Source organism: Ornithorhynchus anatinus, chromosome 4 (genome assembly GCF_004115215.2).
Source record: "Ornithorhynchus anatinus isolate Pmale09 chromosome 4, mOrnAna1.pri.v4, whole genome shotgun sequence".
NCBI classification, from domain to species: Eukaryota; Metazoa; Chordata; class Mammalia; order Monotremata; family Ornithorhynchidae; genus Ornithorhynchus; species Ornithorhynchus anatinus.
In genome coordinates, this window is record NC_041731.1 from 102,601,444 (window position 1) to 102,605,988 (window position 4,545).

The 4,545-nt window shown below is 46.3% G+C and overlaps 1 non-coding gene across 1 annotated transcript; it reads right to left on the bottom strand.

Annotated features, from left to right (window-relative positions):
* Positions 1-377: 377 nt before the first annotated feature.
* Positions 378-515, bottom strand: LOC114811787. The gene has a single exon (XR_003759483.1). It is a non-coding gene; the product is annotated as a small nucleolar RNA SNORA7 (small nucleolar RNA).
* Between the last annotated feature and the right edge of the window lie 4,030 nt (positions 516-4,545).

Sequence of the window (4,545 nt, forward strand, 5' to 3'; positions counted from 1 at the left end):
CAAGGTCACACAGCAAACAGGTGACAGAGCCGGTAATAGAACCCAGGTGCTCTGACTCCCAGCTTCCTGCTCTTTCATCCATTCATTCATTCAGTCGTATTCATTAAGTGCTTACTGGGCACAGAGTACTAAGTACTAAGCACTTGGGAGAGTCTCACCTTAAACTGTCAAGTCACTTCCGATCCATGACGACACCATGGACATATCTCTCCTAGAGCGCCCCACCTCCAACTGCCATCGTTCTGGTAGTGGATCCGTAGAGTTTTCTTGGTCAAAATGCGGAATTGGTTTACCATTGCCGCCTTCCGCGCAGTCAACTTGAGCCTCTGCCCTCGACTCGCTCCCAGGCCGCCGCTGCCCAGCACGGGTGAGTTTTGACTTGTAGCAGATTGCCTTCCCCTGGCTTGCCACTGCCCAAGCTAGGAATGGAATGGGTAGGCCTCTGCTTGACTCTCCCTCCCATAGTCGAATCCGGTAGAGTCCTGGAAACTCTCCAGGTACGGCCCTGAGAGGGCTTGGGAGAGTACAGTACAACAATAAACAGACACAATCCCTGCCCGCAACGAGATGACAGTCTAGAAGCAGGAAGACGGATATTAATATAAATAAGTCAATTACAGATCTGTACATAAGTGCTGTGCGGCTCAGGGGAGGTGGGGAAGAGCAAAGGGAGCAATGCAGAGAGAATGAGGGAAGAGGGGGCTTAGTCAGGGAAGGCCTCCTGGAGGAGATGTGCCTTCAATAAGTGTTTGATGTGGGGAACAGTGGGGGTGATTTGAGCGGGGATGGCGTTCCAGGCCAGAGATAGGATGTGGGCCGGGGGTCGGCGATGAGATGGGAGATATCGAGGTAAAAAGAGAAGGTTAGCATTGGAGGAGCCAAGTGTGCGGGCTGGGTTGTAGTAGGAGAGTAGCATGGTGAGGTGAGGTAGGAGGGGGCAAGGTGGTGGACTGCTTTAAAGCCAAAGGTGAGGAGTTTTTGTTTGATTCGGAGGTAATAATAATGTTGGTATTTGTTAAGCGCTTACTATGTGGAGAGCACTGTGCTAAGCGCCGGGGGAGATACAGTGTAATCAGGTTGTCCCACGTGAGGGTCACAGTCTTAATCCCCATTTTACAGATGAGGCACAGAGAAGTGAAGTGACCTGCCCACAGTCACACAGCTGCCAAGTGGCAGAGCCGGGATTCGAACCCATGACCTCTGACACCCAAGCCCGGGCTCTTTCCACTGAGCCATGCAGATAGGCAGCCAGTGGACTTTTCTGAGGAGCGAGGTGATGTCCTGAATGTTTCTGTAGAAAAATCATCCGGGCAGCAGAGTGAAGTATGGACAGGAGGATGGGAGGTCAGCAAGGCTGATGTAATAATCCAGGGGGGATAGGATGACGGATTGCATAAACACGGTAGCAGTTTGGAAGGAGAGGAAAGGGAGGATTTTAGTGATGTGAAGGTGGGACCCACAGGATTTAGTGAAGGTTTGAATACCCTATGCTGCTTTAGTCACCATTTTCTTTACGAATTTGTGTTTGTCTTTGAACACAGCTCTACGGGCTCAGATCAGAGTTCGGAGATGGAAGCCATTCAAAATCTGCTTTGCCCGCCTCACCCGATGTTACAGAGGTATTCTACACCTTTTGATGGCTTGGCTTTAGTACACGGAACAGTTGTTATTCCGAACGAATGTTGGCGGTGACTGTGGTAATTTTGTTTTTGTCTGATCCCCTTTATTTGAAGAATCGGAAGGGAGGGATCTGGATGCCTGGGGAAACCTTTCTTTGAGGTTTTTGTTGTTGTTGTTGTTGGGGTCTTCACCCCTGGTTTCCTTCCGATGATTTTAACATCTGCCGTACAACTGCTTCATGCACCAACCCCTATCCATTGTTTAAATAGTACAGAGGGTTCTTTCAAAGGTTGATCTTGGATTACTTGAAAGAATGAATCAGAGCATCATCAAAGATATTTGAGCATCCAACAGAGCTGAGTTAGGTAGACCAGAAGCCCTACCTTTCGGTAGCCTTCTTGGAAGCTCTGGTGTGGACAAATACATGAAGGGTATTGTGACATAGGGAAACTGTGCTGATCTTCAATATTTATCTAATATATTTTATGTAATAATAATACCATCGGTTCTCCCGGGTTTGGGATGGAACTCTGTTGGGGAATTAGGCCATATTCTTCCAACAAGACCTGTCTGTGGAGTTAAATTGGAGTGCCAGAAGAAGTGATTGTGTCTATGTTCCGGCATCGGTTAAGGAGTGCGTAAATAATAATGTGAGTTTTCCTCAGCACAGGTCTTGTCAGGAACATAGCCCCCGTGTTATAGCAGAAACGACTAGCTTGAATTTGTAGAACACTTTATTTTTCCTAAATGCTTTCACCATTATTATTTAATGTTATTTCGTCTTTACGGTATTCTTGTGAGGAAGGGAGAAGCAGGTTTTATTATCCCATTTTACAGAGGAAGAAGCTAAAACGCAGAGAGGTTGAGCGACTTGCCTGAAGTAATGCAGCAGAGGAGGGACAGAGTGGGGAGTTGATTCCAGGCTCTCCGTTCCCGTTCTGGAGCTTTTTTTCCAAGACATCCCAGTCAGAAAGTATCCAGGGAAAGAGAGGCTCGTAGTGAGCAGGGAACATGACTACCAACTCTGTTATATTGTTATATCGTACTCTCCCCAGTGCTCTGCACACATTAAGAGCTCAATAAATGCCATCGATTGACTGATTGATCAGTCACAGTCAGTAAATCGTATTTATTGCGTGCTTACTGTGTACAGAGCACTGTACTAAGCGCTTGGAAGAGTATAATATAGCAATAAACAGACACATTCCTTGCCCACAACAAGCTTACAGTCGAGAGGGGGAGACAGACATTAATATGAATAAATTATATAAATTACAGGTTGATCGATTGATGACAAAGGGGTGGGGAGAGCAGAATGAAAGGTTTGAAGAGGCCTTAACAGGGTGATGGAATTTTAGAAGCTGTTTAGTGGAAGGGAAAGAGCTTTCCACCTGAAAAGAGAGGTTTCTAAGTAACATATTTGGCCTATTACTAGAGGAGCAAAGGGACAGGAGGGCCAAGGAAGAGAGATAGTCTGGATTTAAAGAAGGCCTGGAATTAGAGAATGAGAATTTCTCTTCAGATCTATAAGAGTAATAATAATTTTGGGTATTGGTTACTGTGTGGCAAGCACTGTGCTAAATCCTGAGAAAGATACACAACAATCAGCTCAGACCCAATCCCTGTCCCGGACAGGGCTCACAGTCTAATGAGGAGAGAGAAAGGGTGTTTAATCCCCATGGTCTTTTAGGAATGAGAATCTCACCGTCCACAAGTAAGTTATATTTTCTTTAAAAGTGCTTTACTATCTTGCTCAGGGGGTGGAGGTAGGAGCAGGCAAGAGAGGAAGGGAAAAATCATGTCGGTGATTAGCACCACCACGCTCGGTGACTGTGAACTGCTTTTCTTTTTTTGTTCCTTGGACAGTTAGTACCATTAGGGCCCATATGGTCTCAATTTGCTGTGGTAAAAAAGTCCCCGAAGTCCAATAACTTATTATTTTTCACAGAGCTTGTGGTCCTTCTCTTTATTGTACCGTGGGTGTGCCTGAAGAAAATAGCATAGATGTCTCTGATAGATGGTTAACCACTGCTGATGATGTTGTGCAGTGAGGGCTTTCTGCAGCCCAGAATAGCCTGAAGTTCATTCCATAGCCCAGGCAGACCGGGAGGGAGTTTTTCTATCGTGGCTCTGAATTCCAAACCTCTCCCTGGATAAGCTGCTCAGCCAATGGCCTTTCAGACCTACATCGTTCAGAAGCTTGTAAATCCTTTCTGTCGCATCGGACCTTGACAGTCGAAGTTTCTCAGCCCCGGAAAGGGAAAAATCCAGACCGCAAGCAGAGCTGAATGAGAACGTGCATTTACTCTCACAGGTATAGTTGAATGGACAGCCCGTGGGTGAGAATGCAGCCGCTGTGTCGTAGTAGCTTGCAGCCGGACATTTCTAAAGGAGAAAATATTGGGACGTGGGTTTTCCCTTCTACCCTAGCTGGTGAGGGTCTTCTGAACTTGCCTGCTGTGTGGCCTTGGGCAAGTCACTTCACTTCTCTGTGCCTCGGTTATCTCGTCTGTAAAATGGGGATTGAGACCGTGCCCCACGTGAGACAAGGACTGCGTCCAACCCGATTTACTTGTGTCCACCAAGCACTTAGTATGGTACTTGGCACATAGTAAGCCCTTAACACATACCACAATTATTATTATTATTATTATTAAAGTGTCGGAGCATCACTTTTCAAGGGTTAAGCTCCCCCACATACCTCAACCCAATTATGCCACCAGAGTCCATATTCACAACTTCCGTTGCTTTAGCATCTGTCTCCAGTCCCCTCTCTCCGCTTTTCTACCTTATGAGGACCTTTCATTCATTCATTCATTCATTCATTCATTCATTCATGCAATCGTATTTATTGAGCGCTTACTGTGTGCAGAGCACTGTACCGAGCACTTGGGAGAGTACAACAATAAACAGACACATTCCCTG